The 25,665-nt window shown below is 46.5% G+C and overlaps 1 long non-coding RNA gene across 1 annotated transcript; it reads left to right on the top strand.

Annotated features, from left to right (window-relative positions):
- LOC309568460 lies at positions 1-25,665 on the top strand. Its single transcript, XR_014226023.1, has 2 exons — positions 1-102; positions 25,462-25,665. It is a non-coding gene; the product is annotated as an uncharacterized lncRNA (long non-coding RNA).

Raw genomic sequence — 25,665 nt, 5'->3', positions numbered from 1 at the left:
CCTCAGTGACAAATATGTCAGGTAGACCAAGGAAAGGCATACGTGGCCCTGCTGCGGAAAGGGGCACAGCTTCTAGGGTGTCTAGAGGCAGGGGTGGACGTGGTGGTAAGTCCTCAGCCAGGCCACCATTGCGATTGTTCTCCCGCAGTGGCCAAGCTATACGTCCACAGTACGTACAGGAGGTGGTGGACTATATTACCAAACCCTCATCATCGTCATCATCTGCAACTACAGTGACCCAGGCAGAGAAAAGTGGTCAGTCTTCTGCAGTTGGCTGAACAAATAAAGATGAGTCCATGTCCACCTCAAGTCCTCCCTTAGACCCAACTTCAGACATGGCAGAGGAGTCAGCTGAGCTGTTTGACCACAGTGTCGGCCATCTACTCCAGCCTGATGCTCAGTCCTTTATGGAGTCTGATGTTGGGTCTGAGTGTTCTGTCTTCTTACACGTTCATACAGTGTGTATTCCAACATTCAGCATAAACCATTCCTGTCTCCCAAATAAGAGGCCTGTTGTTTGTAGTTTAACAGGTTTATTATGTAATGGTAAGAACAGGGTTGTAGAAATATGGTAAAACTATAAGAATACAAAAAGACATGTATAAGTATAGAGTATAAGAACTGCATGCATAATACGTTACATAACAGTGAAGCACATGGTACAATGACTGCCTATACATAAGACTGCATGGCTAGCTAACAGTCTAACATCTACACAGTTAACTTTCCTGAGTAGTAATACAAACAACTACACAGCTCTGCATACTAGATGCCCTAGTTACAGAGGTAAGTGACTCACCAGATATGCTGTTACACAGATGGTGGAGTTTTAGAAGAAAGACATGAAGAAACAGCTCTGATTCTGTGTCCAGGAGACTGAGGACTGCCCCTTCCCCTTCCCAGAGTGCCTTGCAAGAACCCACAATGAGTAGCACCACCCACAAGGCAGAATTATTACAACAAGAAAAACAAGATGTAGTACAGCTTAACACCACTAGATGGTGCTGTAACCTAGCTAATGAACTCTATTATTGACAGACTATGGCAAATGGTTATGAAACCCTGGCTGGACAGAACACTCCCCGCCTGGTGTCAACTGACGCCACTACTAGGTAGATTAGGTGAAAACAACAAAACAAGTTCCGCCACTGGCCTAAGGAATAACTTGTACTTGCCAAGCTTCCACACTTTGACTTCGGCTTTGCGTACGTTCCCATCTTTGCTTGGGAATGTGTTGGTGATGAGGCCCAATGGTCACTCATTTCGATGCAACTGGTTATCTTTCATGAGCACGACATCCCCAGGTCTGACGTTCGGCTTGTTAGTTTGTCACTTCCTTCTCGATTGAAGAGTAGAGATATACTGTTTCCTCCACTTGTCCCAGAAGGCATTAGAAAGACTTTGCACTTGTCTCCATTGTCGTCTGTAGAGGTCCTTGTCGTTGAAATCTCCGAGAGGAGCACTCGGAATGCTGGTCTTCTGCGTAAGTAACATGGCAGGAGTAAGGATGGTCAAATCTTCAGGGTAGTTGGAAAGAGTACTCAACGGTCTTGCATTCATGATAGCTGAAACTTCTGCCAAGAAGGTGGTCAAGCTTTCGTGTGTGAGTCTTGAGCTCCCCACCTGCAAGAAGATGGAATCCAATATTTTCCTCGCTATCCCTATCAACCTTTCCCAGACGCCACCCATGTGGGAAGAATGTGGTGAATTAAAGGTCCAGGTGCATCCTTGTTCATTTAAGTATCTTTCTACATTGGTAGTGTCCAAGTTGGAAGGAATTTGAAGTTCTTTCACCGCTCCAACTAAATTCGTGCCTCTGTCTGAGCGAATATGCTTCACGGGCCCTCTGATGGCAATAAACCGTCGAAGTGCATTTATGAAACTTGAAGTGTCCATGGATTCAACCACTTCTATATGAACAGCTCTGCTGGACATACAAGTAAACATGACCGCCCAACGTTTTGCGCTGGCATGACTACCTCTAGTGTGCCATGTAACCACTGACCAGGGGTCAAATATATCTAAACCAACGTTGGTGAAAGGAGGTTCTGTACTGAGCCTCTCAATTGGAAGACTGGCCATCTTCAGATTCTGGAACATGCCACGAAGTTTGCGACAGGTGACTAGGGTTGAGCGGACACCTAGATGTCCGTGTTCGACGGGTTCGGCCGAACTTTAAAAAAAAGTCCGGGTCCGTGTCCCGGACTTTTACCGAACTTTTCCCGGACACCGAACCCCATTGAAGTCAATGGGGACCCGAACTTTAAGGCACTAAAATGGCTCTAAAACACCAAAGGAAAGGGCTAGAGTGCTGCAAATGGCAGCAAAACGTAATTAAGAGCATGGCAAGTGCTCTGCAAACAAATGTGGATAGGGAAATAACTTAAAACAACAAAAAAAAACAGAAAAATAAAACAATGTTCTTCTTCATCTCTGAAGGACGAGGCCCATATGGAGTAGGAGGGAGGTTGAGGTGGTGGTGGATGTGGCGGTGACATAGGCGTGCGCACAGGGTGTGCTGGGTGTGCCTGGGCACACCCTAATCACCTAGGGCACATAGCATTGCCAGTGAGGAGATGGGAAAGATCTCCCTGGGACCTGCTCTGCTCTATTTCTCCTTGCCTACAGGTACATGGCCCCGATACATTACTCTCCCTGCTGGCAAACACATGCATGTGTATTTCAACTTTGGGGTGCACACCTTAATGCAATAGGCTGCGCACACCTATGGGCGGTGTAGGTGGAAGCGGCGGTGGAGGAGGACCAGGGCCGGATTAACAGCATCATGGGCTTGGTGCTGAGGATTTTGAAGGGCCTTAGGGCCGTGCCTTGCCATGCACCCAGAGGAGGAAGGGTGCAGCCATGCATGCCTAATTCAACATGGGATGCTGTCTCTGAAGCCCATAAACACATCCATGCATCGCCAACTGTCCCTCCTTGTCCGGCCTTCACGCTGTGTGGGGAGGTTCTGAGGGTGCTGCCTGGGGAAGCGAGCATAGAAGCCAGACTTCTGTGTTTACAAGTGACAGAAGAGCGGTAACAGTGAATATGGCCAACCCGGGGCCTATATAAAAGGTAGGGGCCTGGAGCTGCAGCTCCAATAGACCCTACATTAATCTGGCCCTGAGGAGGAGGACGAGGTAGCCAACACTGCTTCTTTTCACAAATTTTAAATGAGGGTACACCCCAAAAGAGTGAGAAAGAGCAAAAATGGAACAATGGGTGGGTAAGGTCGGTATCCATTGCTATTCTGCATAAGGTACGGAAAAGTCCCGTGGGATCCATGCCTGGTTCATTTTAATGAACGTGAGCTTGTCCACATTGTCTCTGGACAGGCGGCTGCGCTTGTCTGTTATAACGCCCCCAGCCGTGCTAAATACCCGTTCAGATAATACACTGGCTGCAGGGCACGCCAGCACCTCCAAGGCGTAAAGGGCAAGCTCAGGCCATGTGCCCAATTTGGAGACCCAGAAGTTGAAGGGGGCAGACCCGTCATTCACTACATGTAGGCGTGTGCACACATACTGCTCCACCATGTTGGTAAAATGCTGCCTCCTGCTAAGACGTTCCATCTGAGCTGCTGGTGCTGCTGTTTGTTGTGGCGTGCTGACAAAGCTTTTCCACATTTCGGCCATGCTAACCCTGCCTTCTGAGGTGCTGGCGGTGCCCTGGTTGCGTTGGCGACCTCCTCCTCCTCCTCCTCTGCCTTGTGCTTCCACTGTGGCCCCGCTGTCAGATGGGAATGCCAGCAGCATGGCGTCTACCAGCGTGCGCTTGTACTCGCGCATCTTGCGATCGCGCTCCAGTGAGTGAATTAAGGACGGTACGTTGTCCTTGTAACGGGGATCCAGCAGCGTGGCCACCCAGTAATCAGCACAAGTTAGAATGTGGGCAACTCGGCGGTCGTTGTGGAGACACTGCAGCATGTAATCGCTCATGTGTGCCAGGCTGCCCAGAGGCAACGAAAGGCTGTCCTCTGTGGGAGGTGTATGGTCCGTGTCCTCTGTATCCCCCCAGCCACGCACCAGTGATGGCCATGAGCTGGCCTGGGTGCCACCCTGCTGTGAACATGGTTCCATCTCCTCCTCCAGCTCCTCCTCCTCCTCATCCTCCTCATCCTCCAGAACTGTGCCCCTGCTGGACAATTGCGTCCCTGGCGTTTGCGTGTGCAGGAACCCACCCTCGGAGCCCCTTGCGAATGACTGCCCTGAAAGCCTTGGAAATGTTACCTCTTCATCCTCCTCCTCCTCCTCATCCTGTGCCACATCCTCTTCCATCATCGCCCGAATTGTTTTTTCAAGGAGGCATAGAAGTGGGATAGTTAAGCTGAGAACGGCGTCATTGCCACTGGCCATGTTGGTGGAGTACTCAAAACAGCGCAACAAGGCACACAGGTCTCGCATGGAGGCCCAGTTATTGGTGGTGAAGTGGTGCTGTTCCGCAGAGCGACTCACGCGTGCGTGCTGCAGCTGAAACTCCACTATGGCCTGCTGCTGCTCGCACAGTCTTTCCAGCATGTGCAAGGTGGAGTTCCACCTTGTGGGCACGTCACATATGAGGCGGTGAGCGGGAAGGCCGAAGTTACGCTGCAGCGCTGCCAGGCGAGCAGCAGCAGGGTGAGAACGCCGAAAGTGCGCACAAACGGCCCGCACTTTCTGCAGCAGCTCTGACATATCGGGGTAGTTTTTAAGGAACCTCTGCACCACCAAATTCAGCACATGCGCCAGGCAAGGGATGTGCGTCAAACCGGCTAGGCCCAGAGCTGCTATGAGATTTCGCCCGTTATCGCACACCACCAGGCCGGGCTTGAGGCTCGCTGGCAGCAACCACTCATTTGTCTGCTGTTCCATGCTCCTCCACAACTCCTGCGCGGTGTGTGGTTTGTCCCCCAAACAGGCAAGTTGTAAAACTGCCTGCTGTCGTTTACCCCTGGCCGTGCTGAAGTTGGTGGTGAAGGTGTTACGCTGTCCGGATGAGGAGGCGGTAGAGGATGAGGAAGCGGAGTAGGAGGAGTTAGGAACAGGAGGCAAACTGAAGCGCCCTGCAATCCTCGGTGGTGGAAGGACATGCGCCAAATTGCTATCCGCCTCAGGCCCATCCGCCACTGCATTTACCCAGTGTGCCGTTAGGGAGATATAACGCCCCTGACCGTGCTTACTGGTCCACGTATCCGTAGTTAGGTGGACCTTGGCACAGATGGCGTTGCGCAGTGCACACCTGATTTTTTCCCCCACTTGGTTGTGCAGGGAAGGGATGGCTTGCCTGGAAAAGTAGTGGCGGCTGGGCACGACGTACTGTGGGACAGCCACCGACATAAGGTTTTTAAAACTGTGCGTCTCCACCAGACGGAATGACAGCATTTCAAAGGCCAATAATTTTGAAATGCTGGCATTCAGGGCCAGGGATCGCGGGTGGGTAGGGGGGTACTTCCTCTTCCTCTCAAGTGTTTGGGAGATGGAAAGCTGAACGCTTCCACGGGACATTGTGGAGATGGTTGTTGGTGACCCAGGTGGTGGTGTTGCTGACAGATCGTCTGTTTGCGGGGTGGCAGGTGCCGGTATCACTACAGATGTGGCTGGAGCGGCCGAGACTGCAGCAGAAGAGGAAGCAGGATGAGCCAGAGACGTTTCTTGGTTTTGAAGGTGTGTACTCCACTGCAGCTCGTGCTTTGCACTTAGATGCCTGATCATGCAGGTTGTGCTCAGGTTGAGAAGGTTCATGCCTCGCTTCAAGCTCTGATTGCACAGGGTGCAAACCACTCGTGTCCTGTCATCAGCACATTTTCTAAAGAACTTCCACGCTAGAGAACTCCTTTGAGCTGACTTTGGTGCGCTCGTTCCCTTGCTGCGTTGGGCAGTAGCGGGCGTAGTGTCTAGGGCACGGCCGCTCCGCTTCTGCACCCTGCTCCCTCTTCTGCTGTGCTGGTGGCTCTGTGCGACCACCGCCTCTTCCTCCAAACTACTCAGTTCACCTGCATGACGTTCATTCCATGTGGGGTCGAGGACCTCATCGTCCTCCACATCATCTTCCACCCAGTCTTCACCCCTGCCCTCCTTGTCGGTCTCCACAATGCTGAACGCCGCAGCAGTTGGCACCTGCGTTTCGTCATCATCGGAGACGTGCTGCGATGATCCTTGCATGTACTCATCTTGAGGAATAAGTGGTTGGGCATCGCTGCACTCAATCTCTTCCACTTCTGGGGCAGGGCTAGGTGGATGGCCCTGGGAAACCCTGCTGACAGAGTCCTCAAAAAGAATAAGAGACTGCTGTATGGCTTGGGGCTCAGACTGCTGGCCTGATTTGCAAGGGGGTGAGGTGAAAGACGGTTGGACATTGGCTGCAGGTGCCAACTCTGACCTTTCTGCAGTAGACTGGGTGGGAGACAATGTGAAGGAACTGGAGGCACTGTCAGCAGCAAACCAATCTACTATCGCCTCAACTTGTTCTGGCCTCATCACTTCTAGGGGCGTTTGATGCCCTACCAAATACTGATGCAGGTTCTGTCGCCTACTCACACTTGAGGAAGGTGTTTCACTTGTGCGTGTAGCTGGCACAGATCGACCATGTCCTCTCCTTGCAACAGGAGCTCTACCAGCAGCACCACGACCCAGGCCACGGCCCTTATTTGACGGTCTCCTCATATTTCTGTAATTTAAGATCTTGCCCTAGAAAGGTTTTTATTGAATAGCGGAATAGAAAATATGATCCAAAAAAAGTGTATGTATATCACACGTACACAACCACACTAGGCCCCAATTACTATTGTTTGTACCCCTAAAAGGCTAGATGAGGAGTAGGGGGAGTATGGAACAGGCAGCACCCTCAAACCTTCAGAAGTATGAGATGAACCCCAACAACTTGGAAAGGTGGATCTCTCTCACACGTACCGACACAGACTATCCCGCAATTCAATTGATCCTCAAAGGTTTTTATTGAATAGCGGAATAGGAAATATGATCAAAAAAAGTGTATGTATCTCGCACGTACACAACCACACTAGGCCCCAATTACTATTGTTTGTACCCCTAAAAGGCTAGATGAGGAGTAGGGGGGGTATGGAACAGGCAGCACCCTCAAACCTTCAGAAGTATGAGATGAACCCCAACAACTTGGAAAGGTGGATCTCTCTCACACGTACCGACACAGACTATCCCGCAATTCAATTGATCCCCAAAGGTTTTTATTGAATAGCGGAATAGGAAATATGATCAAAAAAAGTGTATGTATCTCACACGTACAGAAACACACTAGGCCCCAATTACTATTGTTTGTACACCTAAAAGGATGGATGAGGAGGAGGAGGAGTATGGAACAGGCAGCACCCTCAAAGCTTCAGAAGTATGAGATGAACCCCAAAAACTTGGAAAGGTGGATCTCACACGTACCGACACAGACTATCCCGCAATTTAATTGATCCCCAAAGGTTTTTATTGAATAGCGGAATAGGAAATATGATCAAAAAATGTGTATGTATCTCACACGTACAGAAGCACACTAGGCCCCAATTACTATTGTTTGTACACCTAAAAGGATGGATGAGGAGGAGGAGGAGTATGGAACAGGCAGCACCCTCAAAGCTTCAGAAGTATGAGATGAACCCCAAAAACTTGGAAAGGTGGATCTCACACGTACCGACACAGACTATCCCGCAATTTAATTGATCCCCAAAGGTTTTTATTGAATAGCGGAATAGGAAATATGATCAAAAAAAGTGTATGTATCTCGCACGTACAGAAACACACTAGGCCCCAATTACTATTGTTTGTACACCTAAAAGGATGGATGAGGAGGAGGAGGAGTATGGAACAGGCAGCACCCTCAAAGCTTCAGAAGTATGAGATGAACCCCAAAAACTTGGAAAGGTGGATCTCACACGTACCGACACAGACTATTCCGCAATTTAATTGATCCCCAAAGGTTTTTATTGAATAGCGGAATAGGAAATATGATCAAAAAATGTGTATGTATCTCACACGTACAGAAGCACACTAGGCCCCAATTACTATTGTTTGTACACCTAAAAGGATGGATGAGGAGGAGGAGGAGTATGGAACAGGCAGCACCCTCAAAGCTTCAGAAGTATGAGATGAACCCCAAAAACTTGGAAAGGTGGATCTCACACGTACCGACACAGACTATTCCGCAATTTAATTGATCCCCAAAGGTTTTTATTGAATAGCGGAATAGGAAATATGATCAAAAAATGTGTATGTATCTCACACGTACAGAAGCACACTAGGCCCCAATTACTATTGTTTGTACACCTAAAAGGATGGATGAGGAGGAGGAGGAGTATGGAACAGGCAGCACCCTCAAAGCTTCAGAAGTATGAGATGAACCCCAAAAACTTGGAAAGGTGGATCTCACACGTACCGACACAGACTATCCCGCAATTTAATTGATCCCCAAAGGTTTTTATTGAATAGCGGAATAGGAAATATGATCAAAAAAAGTGTATGTATCTCGCACGTACAGAAACACACTAGGCCCCAATTACTATTGTTTGTACACCTAAAAGGATGGATGAGGAGGAGGAGGAGTATGGAACAGGCAGCACCCTCAAAGCTTCAGAAGTATGAGATGAACCCCAAAAACTTGGAAAGGTGGATCTCACACGTACCGACACAGACTATCCCGCAATTTAATTGATCCCCAAAGGTTTTTATTGAATAGCGGAATAGGAAATATGATCAAAAAAAGTGTATGTATCTCGCACGTACACAACCACACTAGGCCCCAATTACTATTGTTTGTACCCCTAAAAGGCTAGATGAGGAGTAGGGGGGGGTATGGAACAGGCAGCACCCTCAAACCTTCAGAAGTATGAGATGAACCCCAACAACTTGGAAAGGTGGATCTCTCTCACACGTACCGACACAGACTATCCCGCAATTCAATTGATCCTCAAAGGTTTTTATTGAATAGCGGAATAGGAAATATGATCAAAAAAAGTGTATGTATCTCGCACGTACACAACCACACTAGGCCCCAATTACTATTGTTTGTACCCCTAAAAGGCTAGATGAGGAGTAGGGGGGGTATGGAACAGGCAGCACCCTCAAACCTTCAGAAGTATGAGATGAACCCCAACAACTTGGAAAGGTGGATCTCTCTCACACGTACCAACACAGACTATCCCCCAATTTAACTGATCCCCAAAGGTTTTTGATTAAATAGCGGAATAGAAAATATGATCCCAAAAAAGTGTATGTATATCACACGTACACAACCACACTAGGCCCCAATTACTATTGTTTGTACCCCTAAAAGGCTAGGAGTAGGGGGGAGTATGGAACAGGCAGCACCCTCAAACCTTCAGAAGTATGAGATGAACCCCAACAACTTGGAAAGGTGGATCTCTCTCACACGTACCAACACAGACTATCCCCCAATTTAACTGATCCCCAGAGGTTTTTGATTAAATAGCGGAATAGAAAATATGATCCCAAAAAAGTGTATGTATATCACACGTACACAACCACACTAGGCCCCAATTACTATTGTTTGTACCCCTAAAAGGCTAGGAGTAGGGGGAGTATGGAACAGGCAGCACCCTCAAACCTTCAGAAGTATGAGATGAACCCCAACAACTTGGAAAGGTGGATCTCTCTCACACGTACCAACACAGACTATCCCCCAATTTAACTGATCCCCAGAGGTTTTTGATTAAATAGCGGAATAGAAAATATGATCCCAAAAAAGTGTATGTATATCACACGTACACAACCACACTAGGCCCCAATTACTATTGTTTGTACCCCTAAAAGGCTAGGAGTAGGGGGAGTATGGAACAGGCAGCACCCTCAAACCTTCAGAAGTATGAGATGAACCCCAACAACTTGGAAAGGTGGATCTCTCTCACACGTACCAACACAGACTATCCCCCAATTTAACTGATCCCCAGAGGTTTTTGATTAAATAGCGGAATAGAAAATATGATCCCAAAAAAGTGTATGTATATCACACGTACACAACCACACTAGGCCCCAATTACTATTGTTTGTACCCCTAAAAGGCTAGGAGTAGGGGGGAGTATGGAACAGGCAGCACCCTCAAACCTTCAGAAGTATGAGATGAACCCCAACAACTTGGAAAGGTGGATCTCTCTCACACGTACCAACACAGACTATCCCCCAATTTAACTGATCCCCAAAGGTTTTTGATTAAATAGCGGAATAGAAAATATGATCCCAAAAAAGTGTATGTATATCACACGTACACAACCACACTAGGCCCCAATTACTATTGTTTGTACCCCTAAAAGGCTAGATGAGGAGTAGGGGGAGTATGGAACAGGCAGCACCCTCAAACCTTCAGTATGAGATTGTGTTCACTGTACCCCACAAAGATTGAGTTCACTGCACCCCACAATGATTGTGTTCACTGCACCCCACAAAGATTGTGTTCACTGCACCTCACAAAGATTGTGTTCACTGTACCCCCCAAAGATTTTGTTCACTGCACCCCACAAAGATTCTGTTCACTGTACCCCACAAAGATTGTGTTCACTGCACCCCAAAAAGATTGTGTTCACTGCACCCCAAAAAGGATGTTGTTCACTGCACCCCAAAAAGGATGTTGTTCACTCCACCCCAAAAAGATTGTGTTCACTGCACCCCACAAAGATTGTGTTCACTGCACCCCAAAAAGATTGTGTTCACTGCACCCCAAAAATGATTTTGTTCACTGCACCCCAAAAAGGATTTTGTTCACTGCACCCCAAAAAGGATGTTGTTCACTCCACCCCAAAAAGATTGTGTTCACTGCACCCCAAAAAGATTGTGTTCACTGCACCCCACAAAGGATTTTGTTCACTGCACCCCAAAAAGATTGTGTTCACTGCACCCCAAAAAGGATGTTGTTCACTGCACCCCAAAAAGGATTTTGTTCACTGCACCCCAAAAAGATTGTGTTCACTGCACCCCACAAAGGATTTTGTTCACTGCACCCCACAAAGATTGTGTTCACTGCACACCAAAAAGGATTGTGTTCACTGCACCCCAAAAAGATTTTGTTCACTGCACCCCAAAAAGATTGTGTTCACTGCAGCCCAAAAAGATTGTGTTCACTGCAGCCCAAAAAGATTGTGTTCACTGCAGCCCAAAAAGATTGTGTTCACTGCAGCCCAAAAAGATTGTGTTCACTGCAGCCCAAAAAGATTGTGTTCACTGCAGCTCACACACAGAAAAATGGATGTGGATCACTGACACCTGCCTATCTCCAATCCCACACCACACAGCAATATCGATTGTAGTTTGTAGAACACAGTTTCCCTAAAATTCAGCAGACTCTGTCCCTAACAGGATTGAGAAGAGATCGTAGATCAGGATTGAGTGCAGATTCACCCCACCCCCCACACAGCAATATCGATTGTAGTTTGTAGAACACAGTTTCCCTAAAATTCAGCAGACTCTGTCCCTAACAGGATTGAGAAGAGATCGTAGATCAGGATTGAGTGCAGATTCACCCCACCCCCCACACAGCAATATCGATTGTAGTTTGTAGAACACAGTTTCCCTAAAATTCAGCAGACTCTGTCCCTAACAGGATTGAGAAGAGATCGTAGATCAGGATTGAGTGCAGATTCACCCCACCCCCCACACAGCAATATCGATTGTAGTTTGTAGAAGACACTGACCCTATATAATTCAGCAGACTCTATCCCTAAAATGCCTACAACTCGCCCTGCCTAAACACTCCGACCTGTCCCTCAATTCTATCCGGACACAAATGGTTTTTTCCTGCCTATCTTTCCCTAATCAGCAGCCAGCACGTTGATGTGTGCTCTCTGTCCCTGAATCTAAGCAGCATAATGACGCCGCTGCGGCTGCCTCGAACTTATAAAGACTTGGTCACATGCTTCAGACGGCCAATCACAGCTACTGAGACATTTGCAGGCATGGCTGGGATGGCTTAAGGCACACCAGTTAAACGATTGTTGATTGGCTGTTGAAAGCCCGCCATGAAAAGAGCGCCAAAGCATGCAAAACCCGGAAATAAAACGACCGAACACGGATTTTTACCCGAACATACAGTAAAGTGTCCGTGTCCGTGTTCGGGTACAAAAAATCCAATTATTCGGTACGAACACGAATAATACAGTCCGTGTTCGCTCAACACTACAGGTGACACAGTTAAAGATGAGCTTGCTCACATGCCTCTCAGCGCCAACTATCCATAGTCCGGCAGCTCGTAGATTCCCTTGAATGTGAACTTGAATGTGATGGTGCCATACAAGCAAGGTCGTGACGTGATGATGTCCGGGAATTATTACAGGATGTTTCTCCCCAACTTCCACTTTGGCTTCTTGAAGACGGCCTCCTATTCTGAGCAGCCCATTTTTGTCAATGATGGGATCAAACTTCTTCAAAGCGCTATCCTTGGAGACTGTTTGGCCTTTGTTGAGGCAGTCTCTCTCTTTAGCATAACATTCACCTTGTATAGTGCGAATTATTAAGTCTTTAGACCTTTCCATATTTGGAACAGTAAATGCGTGCTTACAGTGATGCCAACCTTTGCATGGCTTCTGGTTCACCGGAAATGTCGACTTGTATGATTGAGCTATATGAACAAGACAGGCTATAGCGCGAACAAGTGACATCCAGGTGGAGAACCTTTCGAAACGATGAGACTTGAGTTGGTGGTCTGAAGTCACCGCATGTAGAACTGTTACTTCAGGTCGGATTTCTTTATCCGCATCCGGGTCTACTAAGTCGAACAAGTCAGATTCGATGCTGCAAGACATAGAACGGTACAGGAATGCAGGGCCCGTGAACCATGTTGTGTCTTTAAGATGGCTTGTTGCGACAGATCTAGTCGCATGGTCTGCAGGATTATGGTGTGTGGACACGTAGTGCCACTGTTTAGGACAAGTGGATCTCCTGATCCTAAGTACCCGATTGCTGACATAGACATAGAAGCGTCTTATTTCGTTGCAAATGTATCCTAGGACTACCTTGCTGTCCGTGTAGAACTCGACTTCCTCGATCTCCAGATGTAGTCCTGTTGTTATAAGTTCAGCCAACTCTACTGCAAGCACCGCTGCACAGAGTTCCAATCTGGGTATCGTGTGCTCTCGGAGTGGGGTCAGTTTGGTCCTGCTCATAACGAAACCCACATGGCATTGTTCTTTGACATCTATAGTCTTTAGGTACGCTACAGCTGCAATCGCCTTGACTGAAGCATCGCAGAAAATGTACAGTCTTTGCATCTTGACTTCAGTTGATGACGCGGAAGCATATGGTCGTGCTATCTGAAGGCTGGACAAACCTTCAAGAGACTTTCTCCATCCTGTCCACAGGTCTTTTTTCTCCATGGGAAGTGAATCATCCCAATCAGCCTTTTTTGTGGTGAAGTCTCTTAGCATCATTTTACCCTGGATGGTAACTGGCGCTACGAATCCCAGAGGATCATATAAGCTGTTTATGGTAGACAGGACTCCTCTGCGTGTGAAGGGTTTTTCGTCTGTGCTGATTTGAAAGGTGAATGTGTCTGCCTTTAAATCCCAAAGCAAACCAAGGCTTCGCTGCATGGGAAGGGAGTCTGTACTAAGATCCAAGTCCTTTAGACCACTTGAGTGGTCTTGGGGTGAGAAGGCCTCCATTAACTCACGGCTGTTGGAGGCGATTTTGTGCAACCTCAAATTAGATAAGGCGAGCATCTCTTGAGCTCTCTTCAAGAGACTGATTGCGGTCTCATTCGTGGGTGTAGATTTCAAACAGTCGTCCACGTAGAAATCCTTTTCCACAAAGGACCTGACATCTGACCCGTACTTTGTTTCACCCTCTCGGGCTGAATGTCTGAGACCGTAGATAGCAACTGCTGGGGAAGGACTGTTTCCGAAAATGTGTACTCTCATTCGGTATTCTACGATGTCCTCAGTGGGGTCGTTGTTGTGGTACCAGAAGAACCTCAGGTAGTTTCTGTGTTCTTCCTTGACAAGGAAGCAGTGGAACATTTGTTGAATGTCTGCCATAAATGCTACAGAATCTTTGCGGAAGCGTAGAAGTACCTCCAAAAGCTTGTTGTTGAGGTCTGGACCAGACAGTAAGACGTTGTTTAGCAAGACACCTTCGCACTTGGCACTTGAGTCAAATACTACTCTTATCTGTCCTGGTTTTTTCGGATGATACACACCGAATATGGGTAAGTACCAACACTCTTCTGAATCTTGTAGGGTGGGTGCCATCTCTGCGTGGTTGTTCTGAAATATTCTTTCCATGAAGGTGAAGAAATGTTCTTTCATCACTAGGTTCCTCTGGAGTTTGTGTCTGAGGGAGATAAATCGATTGTAAACAAGTTCCTTGTTGTTAGGTAGGCGTCGTCTTTGGGGTCTAAACGGTAAAGGTGCGACCCAGCTGTTTGATTTGTCTTTTACTATTCCTTGATCCATGATATCCAAGAACAGCCTGTCTTCTATGGACATTGCAACCCTGTTGTCTTCTCTTGTTCTGTGGAAGACTGTGCACCCTAGGTGATCTTGCTCACCATCACAGGCATGATCTTCACAGGAGGAATCCACGTAAGGACAAGGCACAGGATCGCTGTGTGGAAATTGTTTTATCAGGAAACTACTCTGACATGGCTGGAATAGGGATGGACGCCCATTTTCAAGTGTGTTGGTGAGCATACTGTAGACTGAGGTCGGCTTGTGTACCCCTCCTAGACAGACGTCGCCTATGATGACCCATCCTAGGTCAAGTCTCTGGGCGTATGGAGCGTTTTGGGGTCCATTAATCTGTCCTCTAGCCTTGTGAACTTGTAGTATGTCTCTTCCAAGGAGTAGGACTATTGGAGCTTCTGGGTCCAGCTCCGGTATCAGGTGAGCTATACGCTTCAAGTGGGGGTGGTGTGCTGCTACCTCAGGTGTAGGTATCTCAGATCGCTTGGTATGACTGTGAACCTCGCGCTTATGGGGTTTATAATTAGTGATTGCTATTAGCTGCCTGCTGCAGAAAAAAGTGCTAGTGCTTTTGTGAGTTGAGGTCAGTGTTTGCAGCGCTGCTAAAAAATATGTAAATACTGGTGATAAATTTAATGTGCCCTTAAAAGCTCATCTGTGCTACTTAAGTAAAGTGCCGATATAGTGTGAAGTCTGTGCAAAACCGCAATCTAATGTGCAGATATTACCATGTAAAACTCATACAATGAAAAAACATAAATTAAAGTGCATCCTTAGTGCATAATAAACAGTCCATATAACAGTCCTTCAGTGGAAAACAGAAGCTTGATGCTTGTTCCTTGCTGCTTTGGGGTCTCCCCCTTTGGGTATCTACTTACCACTATGTGGTTTGATTGAAGCAGAATGTGCTGATGCTGGATTCCTTTGACTCCTGTAGGGCTGTTATGCTGTAGGTTGGAAGCAGTCCTGTCTCATGGTGGAGTAATCCCTGGTGTCCTCATGAAAATAAAATACTCATCATAGTGAGGACCGTTTAAAATTCATTTATTTCATTAAAAACATATGGGATACTCACAAACATAGAACAATAAAAGCCTGTATCGTAGTTTCTATCCTCGGTGCGGTGGTAAGCTGCTCCACAGCGTTCACTTCACCGACCGGAAGTCACGTGGCTGCCTCTCGGCCAATGGCTAGACGCGTTTCGTTGTGGACACAGCGTCATCTGTAGCTGGCTAGTTGAGGGTGCCACTGGTGTTATGAAGCCGTGCTGTGTAGCTCTTCCGGTGTTCCGGATATTAGAGTACACTTCTAAATCTATTTAAATCTTGATGGTTGTTTCCTTTTGCTATTTGGGTGGAGTGTTTTCTTACAATTATTTAAATATATTTGTATTTTTAGAATTGCCGATCATTATGATCAGTGCTGTACGTCCTGGATATTTAGTATAGCCCCCTAGTGGTGCCTTTGGGAAATGTCTGTCTCAATAACCTCCCTATGATGGAAGAATTTGCTACTGATCCCAACGGATCATTATGATGCATTATGTGATCTTTAAATTGATAATAATATGATAAGCACCTATTTGCTCTAGAAATGACCATGCTTGATTTTATAAACTTTATGACTTATACCGTATGATTAATAAAGTGCTAGGTGCTTAAACTAATATGTTGACCCCTACTGGTCTGAATAGGGAACTGTTTTCGTCCTGTGGCCTATGCTTTGACCATACATGTGCCAATTTGTGACAGATCATACCGATTTTTTGAATTTATTATTTTTCCAAGTGTAATTGGGAATCAATAATTTCACATTCATCAGGGATTATGTTATAATAATTTAAGGATAAAAATTGGGATTAAAATAGGGTTTGGAATTAAAAATCATTTATGAAGCAATTGATGTCGATTTCTACGTTTAAACCCTTTGGTGCCATACTTCCTATTTTGTGTATCCACCAAGTCTCGTTCTGTGAGATAGCTCTTGTCATGTTTGTGCCCCTCCAATGTTTAATGATGGTGTCTATCCCACAGAATTTCACTTGCGTGGATCCTTATTGTGGCAGGTACGGAAATGGTTAGACAAACTGTGCTTTTTGAACTCTTTTTTTGATATTTGTGATATGTTCTCTTAATCTGATGCGGAGTTCTCTTGTTGTGCGTCCCACGTACTGGAGACCACACTCGCATTCTAATAGATAAGTAACGTGTGTACTTCTACACGTAATGAACTTATCTATTTCAAATTGTTGTCCTGTAACTGTGGATTTGAATTGTGTTTCTTTTCTTTTTTTGTTGTTTGTTTTGCATGTGCGGCATATAACACAGTTGCCGCACCTATAGTACCCTTTTTGGTCCAAAAATGTATTCAATTTTTTGGGGGGGTCCGGTACGTTTTTGGCCAGTTTGTCTTTTAAAATGGGGGGTCTTCTATATATAAACTGTGGTTTTCTGGGTAAAATCTTGCTAAAAGTTGGATCTCTCAGTAAAATGGGCCAGTGTGTTTTAAAAATCTTTTCTAGTTGTTTATACTGTTTGCTGAACTCTGTACAAAAAGCCGTTTGGTAAGGTTTGTTCGTTTTTTTACTTGATTTTAATAGTTCCTTTCTATCTAATTTCAGAACTTTTTGTTGAATATGATGTAGAGTTGCTGGTTTATACCCTTTATTTTGGAATCTTTGTATTAATACCTCTGATTGTGTTAAATAATCTTGCTCTGTGACTTACAGTTTCTTTTAATCCTGAGCAGTTGCCCTTTCGGTACTGCTGATAGCCATTTAGGATGGTGGTTACTATTTATTGGAATATAGCTATTCCTATCGGTACTTTTGAAGAATGTTTTTGTGGACATTTGATTGCTGGATTTAAGGATAGTTAAGTCTAAATAGTTGATTTCTGACTGATTTATGGTGGCCGTAAACGAAATTTGGTACCTATTGTCGTTCATATGTTCAATGTACTCTGCCAAAGATTCTTGCGATCCTTCCCATATAATTAAAATATCATCTATATAGCGCTTGAAGCCTCGTAGCTGTGGGTGGGGGTGTTTAAAAATGTACTACGTTTCCCACTTGTTCATGAAAATGTTGGCTACTGTGGGTGCGTATTTAGCCCCCATCGCTACGCCTTTGATTTGTTTAAAAAAGTGCTTGCAGTGCCAAAAGTAATTATTGCACATTGCCAATTCTAAAATATCTAGAATAAAATCAATTTGAAATGAGGGTAAGGATTTATCTTCCTGCAGAGCCCATTTTACTGCTGCCAAAGCGTCTTTTTGTTTAATATTCTTGTAAAGTGAGTTCACGTCCACACTTGCTAAAATCGTATTATCGGTTATACTCAAACTTTCAATATAATTAGTTACGTCTTTGCTGTCTTTGAGGTAGGATGTTGTTTTTTGTGCAAGCGGCTGCACAATGTATTCTCCGACTCCGACTCTTGCGAATACGGATTAGATTCCATTAATAATAGGGCGTCCGGGTGGTTTGGTTAGCCTCTTGTGTATCTTTGGTACCTGGTATATTATAGGCATTTTAGGTGCATCAGGTACCAAATATCTCATTTCCTTTTTGTTGAGAATATCATCTTTATAGGCTTTCTTGATTTTTTTGGTAAGTTTAGCTTTTAGTTTATTCAATGGGTTACTCTTTCATTTTCCATAAGTCTCACTATCATGTACGATTCGATCCAACTCTTCCATATATTCATGTTTGTCTAAAATAACGATCCCTCCCCCTTTGTCCGCTGGTCTAATTATAATATTTTTCTTTTTTTCTAACGACTCTATATTTTGTTGTAACTTCTTACTACCAGGGACGGGGTGAATCGAGATTTTTTCGATGTCCTGTTGTACCATAAGTTTGAAAATGTCTAGGCATTGATTGTTGCTAGATTTCGGGTTAAACGTAGATTTGTTTTTTAATTTACTGTGTGTAACTTTCGTTTGTGATACTTCAATTGCTTCATTTGTGTCGTTTGTTTTATTAGCATAAAACTTTTTTATGTTCAAAGTTCTCACGAATTTTTGAACATCGATGAATGCTTGGAATTTGTTTATGTTTTTAGGGGGGGCAAATTTGAGTTCTAGATCAAGGATGCGAAGTTCCTCGTCACTAAAGGTTACCTTGCTGAGATTGTATATCCCTGCTCCTAATTGACTCGCTTTCTTTTTCCTTTTCCCCCCTCTGCATCCTCTTTTCTTTCGGTATTTTGGGGATAGGGAGGAGGGTTGTGGTGTGAAGGCGGACCCTGATGGTAGCCCCTGGGTCTCCAATAATAGGGGTTGCCTCGTGGTGGTCCCCAATAGGCCCCTCTTCCTCTGTTTCCTCCCCATGGGGGTCTCCCTTGTCCCCTGTTCCAAAAATCCCCCCGATATGGGGGTTGGTGTTGGTATCCCTGATTCTGATATGGTGGGGGTCCCCTCCCTCTCGGTGAAGGAGAATATTGTTCTATGTTTGTGAGTATCCCATATGTTTTTAATGAAATAAATGAATTTTAAACGGTCCTCACTATGATGAGTATTTTATTTTCATGAGGACACCAGGGATTACTCCACCATGAGACAGGACTGCTTCCAACCTACAGCATAACAGCCCTACAGGAGTCAAAGGAATCCAGCATCAGCACATTCTGCTTCAATCAAACCACATAGTGGTAAGTAGATACCCAAAGGGGGAGACCCCAAAGCAGCAATTAACAAGCATCAAGCTTCTGTTTTCCACTGAAGGACTGTTATATGGACTGTTTATTATGCACTAAGGATGCACTTTAATTTATGTTTTTTCATTGTATGAGTTTTACATGGTAATATCTGCACATTAGATTGCGGTTTTGCACAGACTTCACACTATATCGGCACTTTACTTAAGTAGCACAGATGAGCTTTTAAGGGCACATTAAATTTATCACCAGTATTTACATATTTTTTAGCAGCGCTGCAAACACTGACCTCATCATCTCAGATCGGTTGTCAGGAATGTGATTACACTCCAGTATGGTTGGCAGAGACAAGCAGGTCTGACCATCTATGGACTCTACCTTGTACCCAGCTGCCTTCCTCCCTGCCGTCTCAACGGTACCTGCACATGTTCTTAAGGAGTAGGGAAAACCAGGCCCTACGATGTTGTATGTGTTGAAGAAGGTGGATTTAGCTAGAGACCTGTTGCTTTGGTCATCCAAGATTGCGTATACCTTGATCGCCTTGTCTCGGTAACCGGCCGGGTAAACTCTGACAAGGCAGATTTTTGAGCAGGACTTCCCTCCTGCAAGTCCTTTACATATCTCTGTACACTGAGAAGTGACTATTGCAGTGTCTACATCGGTGTCTATCTGCTTTCTGTCATGCTCCTCTGCTTGGGATGATACCTGAGAGGGTGGTCCAGAGTGCAAAGCCGTGTTGTGTTCCGTGCTCCCACATTCTGTGCATGTCACACTGACCTTACAGTTCCTGGCGAAGTGTGTTGTTGTAGTCCAGCACCTGAAGCAGATGTTGTTCTCTTTGAGGAATTCTTTGCGGTCCTCTAAAGACTTCTCCCTGAAGGCTCTGCATTTCAGTAGAGGATGTGGTTTCTTGTGCAAGGGGCATTGCTTGCTAACGTCTTCCGGTTTGTTCCCTCCTTGATAAGGCTTGAACGACCTGAAAGGAGAACCTGTGGAAGCAACATTAGTTTTGTGTACTGCCACTGGTGTTTTGTTAGGTTTGACACCAGGGGCAGTGAGACATGACAGTGTAAAATCAAAACTGGGATCATTTCTGATCCTTGCCTGTTGAGCAACAAAGTCTACAAACACCTTGAAGGGAGGAAATGGTACATTATGGGACTGTTTATAATGAGAACCATGTGTGATCCACTTCTCCTGTAAGTTATAAGGAAGTTTTTGGACAATCGGATTAACACCTCTGGCAGTGTCCAGGAATGCTAGCCCTGGTAGATCTCCTTCTGCCTGAGCAACCTGTAACTCTATTAACAAGTCACTGAGTTCCCTGAGCCTTTGGTAACTCCTACCAGCTACTCTGGGAAAAGTTTCAATTCTTTTATATAAAGCATTTTCTATAGCTTCTATTGACCCATAACATTCATCAAGTCTTTCCCACACCATCTTTAGACCTTTGCCCGGGTAGTTTATGTTAATGTCTCTGATTCTTTTGGCATGTTCAGCAGATTCATTTCCAAGCCATTTTACCAAGAGATTTAACTCTTCACTACAGGAAAGATCTAAGTCCCGTATGGCATTCTGGAAGGAGGCTCGCCATGACCTGTAGTTCTCAGGTCGATCAGTGAACTTTATAAGTCCCTTGGTAACCAGTTCCCATTTGGCAAAGAACTTAGCAAAGTCCATGACCGCATGGTTGGCGCCAACACTACCCGGTGTGTGGTGTATCACCATACCTTTTGGATGTTTCTGGCTTAGGAAAGTCTGTATAATACCGCTCTGACGCAAAGGGTGTCCCTTTAAGTTGAAACGAAGGTCGTAGCTTTTGTCCTGTAGAGCGGTAGTTGTGGTCGGGATCACTTTGCCACATACCGTCTTGCTCGAGGTACTGTGATTCAAGGTAGGGTCTTTGACACACTGTATACGCTGGCTGATATACCGGATCATAGGTGTCATCTGTCTTGGGATGCTGGTAGACATACTCTGAGACGCGCTATGCTGGATCTTGTTGATCTAAGTCTGGTCCGAGCACTTGGCTGTGTTTCTTAGATTCAGAACAGTCTATGGCTTCTAAGCACTCTGCTTTGGCTGTTGCGGCTGCCGCTTCTTTCTCTGCTGCAAGTTTTTCCAGTGATATCTTTAGTTGCATCTCTTGTGCAGCAAAGGAAGCCCTTACTTTAGCAGCCTCAGCTTCTGCACGGGCGAGAGCAGCCATTTCTTTTATGGAGGACTTGCTAGAGCGGCTCGCTTGTGACCTTGTCCTGCATGATGATGTCTGGCTGGTGGACATGGTGTTTCTGTTGCTGGCTGCTTATTGACTCCGTGCAGGCTCAGTCTAGGTAAGAACAGACTTCAGTGTGGTATGGCTTGAGCTGTGCTCATGGGCATCCGCAAACCTTTTTTCAGGGGGGGGGGCATAATTTTAAGGTCATCTATGCTCCACCCCTTTTCAACAATGTCATGAAGGGGAGGGGCATAGTCATTTTACTTATTTCGAGTATTTATTTTTAAAGGGCGAACGGCAGCATTTATTTTTAAAGCATTTGTTAACCTAAAAAATTGTTCCTGTTCCCTTAAAGCATGTTATACAGCACAGTGCTTGTGCTGTGTAATTTGGCCCCTTCTATCACCTAAAATACCTGGCTGATCCTGCCTGGCTATGTCCTCCCCTCTGTAAACTGACCATGGTATACCATGGCTGCTGAGCCCTGACACCATGGTCAGCTTACGTGCCTCCGTCATCTGCAGCTCTCCTGTCCTCCTCTGTCCTCTATCCCCCCTCCCTCCCTGCCTGTCTGCCCCTGTGTTAGTGCCCCCCCTCCTGCTGCTGTAGTTTCATTTAAAGTTTCATAGCCTGTCTACAGTCTGTTTAAAAATCCTGTGTGCCCCCCCTGTGTCTGTGTTTTATAAAAATCGGCTGTTCTTTACAGGTTTTCAGAGTGCCAATCAACGCTCACATAACCCACTGCCTCTCTCCACCTCTCCCCCTCCCAACCGACGTCAGCATGGAATCCTCTGCCCCGCCCGCGGCAGGCAGCTGTCAGACGGGGAAAGGAGAGAGCCGACGGGTCAGGTGAGCGGCGCTGGGCACTCTAAAAACTGGTAAAGAACGGCTTATTTTTTTTAAAACAGACAAAGGGGCACACAGAATTATTAAACAGACCAGACAAAAAATGTCAACCACTTGGGTACAAGCTGCCTAACCAGGCATTTGACAACCCACCACTTGGCCCGTTGGCAGGAGCATTTGAAGAACCCGCAAAAGGGTCAAAGATCGGTCAGTCGGCCTCCTAGTCCTCCTCGCGCTCCTCCTCGTGCTCCACCTGCACCTCAGTCTGTCCCTGCTATAGTCACTCGTCACCTGTTGGCAGCCTCCACTGACAGGGATGATGATATAGCAGGCAGTGTCGCATCTACCTCCAGCACACCACCAGCTGTAACAGACGGCAAATTTCGATTCCACACATGCTGGAACGAAAAAAAAGTATACTCCCCGCCACCCACATGCCCAGCGTCTAAACAGTAGTTTGGCAAAACTACTGGCTCTGCAACTCTTACCATTTAACCTGGTAGAGTCTGCTCTCTTCTGCGACTTTGCAAAATGTGCAGTTCCACAGTGGCAGGTGCCAAATCTGCATTACTTTGCCCGTAAGTCCCTGCCATCCCTATACGAACATGTGGAAGGCAATGTAGTGTCGTCCCTAGCCAAGTCAGTCAGCCGTAAGATACACCTGACGGCTGACACTTGGTCAAGCAAACATGGGCAGGGACGGTACATTTCTGTCACTGCTCATTGGGTGACACTGCTTGCCAGTGGAAGGGATTGTAGCCAGAGCTCGGTGCTGCAGCCAGTATTACCCCCCACATCTGCAAACAGCTGGTGGTGTCGCTGATCCGGGTAGATCGATCACTTCTACCCCCTCCTGCTCCTCCTCCTCATCCTCCTCCATGCCCTCCTCTGCAGCATGGTCCTTTGAATATGATGAGGTACCACGTAAGCGTTCAAAGGGCTATTCTATGTCTCAGGCCAAAAGGTGTCACACAGTGCTGCAGCTTGTGTGTCTAGGGGACAGGCAGCACACTGCCCCTGAGATTCTTGGGGCTTTGCAGGCACAGGCCCAGAGGTGGTTGACACCATGCCAGCTGCAGCCAGGAATGGTGGTTACCGATAATGGGTCAAACCTCCTGGCCGCCCTTCTGCAGGGAAAGTTGACCCATGTGCCATGCCTGGGGCATGTCCTGAATCTCGTGGTACAGCGGTTTTTGAACTCGTACCCGGGAATGCAGGATGTGCTAAGGATGGCAAGAAGGGTGTGCAGTCACTTCAGGTGGTCGTACAGTGCCACTGCTCGTTTGGCCGAAGTCAGCGCGAGTTTCACCTGCCGGTACACCGCCGTGTCTGTGACATGCCCACCCGCTGGAACTCCACCTTAGCTATGCTGCAGTGCCTGTACATGCAGCAGAGGGCCCTCAATTAATATCTCTGCGAGTACGGCACCAGCACTGGTTCAGCGCGCCTGGGCTTCTTTTCGCCACAGCAGTGGCTTTTGATTAAGGATGCATGCGTGAGGAGGCCACAAGGATGGTCAGCCGGGACAGCGCATGCATCAGTGACACCCTACCAGTACTGTTTTTGTTGGAGCACACTCTGCGTGGCATTATTGACAGGGCACTGGAGGCAGAGCAGCAGGAGAAAGAGGAGGACTTCCTTGCCTCTCAAGGCCCCCTTTATCCGGAGAATCCTGACCCCATTATGCCTAGCTCCCAGAGGCCTGAGCAGGATCCAGGGGTGGAAGAGGAGGAGGAGGAGGACGATTCTTCGGGGACTTTTGCAGGCTTTGAGGAGGAGGAGGAGGAAGACATGCGGCAATCTGCAAGGCCTAGTTTGACTCACTCAGGACACTTTGGAGTAGTACATGGCTGGGAGGAGGAGGAGCACGTTCAAGATCATGTCGTTTTGAGTGACCCCGAGGAGTCAGCTTCTGAGGCCTTTGCTAATTTGCGACGCATGGCAAACATCATGCTTCCGAGCCTGCGAAAGGACCCCAGAATCAAGGCCATTAAAGAGACTGACCACTATTGGTTGGCCACCCTACTTGACCACCGGTACAAGTCAAAAGTCTCCGAGCTTTTCCCATCCACCCAGAGAGTCCACAGGATCAAATCCCTTGAGGACAGTCTCAAGAGGATTCTGGTGAACACGTTCCCCGACTCTCGTAGGGTGCAGGGGCGGGGACAAACTACCATGGACTCTACTGCGGGTCACGAGAGGAGCGTTGGAGAAGGCGTACGTTTGACGAATGCCTTTTCGGCCTTTTTTTAGTCCTCACCGCCCAGGCCTCTCAGCTGCCACATCACATTGACAGCGTCTGCATCACATGGTGGACGATTACGTCAGGGCACAAAGTGACGCAGAGGGCTTTTCATGTGACGAATCCGATCCACTGGCATACTGGGTCTTAAGATTAGTCCACTGGCCAGAACTGGCCCAGTATGTCATGGAGTTGTTGGCCTGCCCTGCTTCCAGTGTCCTATCGGAACGGGCATTCAGCGCAGCAGGAGAATTCGTCACAGACCATCGAACGAGACTCTCCACCGACTCAGTTGACCGTTTGACATTCATTAAAATGAATCAGTCGTGGATATCAAGCTTTGATGCACCTGATGCAGACCTTGTAGACTAGTCTATCGTTGCTTTGTGGCTGCTGAGCCTCAGTTTAAGCCTGGACCAGGGTGCCACCCTCCTCTCATTCTGTTTAGGTTCACAGAACCTCATTTTAGTTATACCAAAAATACCATGTTTGCGCACCTGTTCCACAGGTGCACACCTTCATAATTTTTTGGCCTTCTGCAACACCAGCTCTTTGGGCTTACGGTGGGGAGGCTACGCTAAACAAAAAATACCATGTTTGCGCACCTGTTCCACAGGTGCACACCTTCATAATTTTTTGGCCTTCTGCAACACCAGCTCTTTGGGCTTATGGTGGGGAGGCTCTGCCAAACAAAAAATACCATGTTTGCGCACCTGTTCCACAGGTGCACACCTTCATAATTTTTACGCCTTCTTCAACACCAGCTCTTTGGGCTTACAGTGGTATGGCTCCACCAACACCCAAACAACAATTTTTGCGCACCTGTTTCACAGATGCATATCATTGCAATTTTTTTACTTACAAAGGCAATTATTGCCTTCATGACCAGCACTTTCATAGGGTTATGGTGTCAAGTTATCGTCGGCACCACCAAAGGCCCAATTTTTAAGCATCCTTTACTTCTATGCAAAGTCAAGAGACAACAGTATTCATCCAAAACATCTCTAATCTTGTTCACTGTGCACTACATTGTGGCCCCTTCCCCTAACCCTCAATGTATCCGTGCATATATGTCTGTTTCTTGTGAGAATTCAAGTTAAAGTGCACCAAACACCATTTTACATGAAATAAAGTGCATCTACATACATCTTTTGACTTCTTGAAAACATTTGGTAATAATAGCCCCATTGTGAAAATACACCCGTTAATTATATCCACATTTAAAGAGACAGCACCTTTTTTAAAAAAAAAAAAACTCTAATCTTGTTCCCAGTGCACTGCATTATGTCCCCATCATACA

The sequence above is a fragment of the Pelophylax lessonae genome (assembly GCF_965119305.1).
Source record: "Pelophylax lessonae genome assembly, chromosome: 12".
In the NCBI taxonomy this organism is placed as follows: Eukaryota; Metazoa; Chordata; class Amphibia; order Anura; family Ranidae; genus Pelophylax; species Pelophylax lessonae.
The sequence above is the reverse complement of the archived record's forward strand: the minus strand, read 5'-3'. Positions and strand labels throughout refer to the sequence as shown.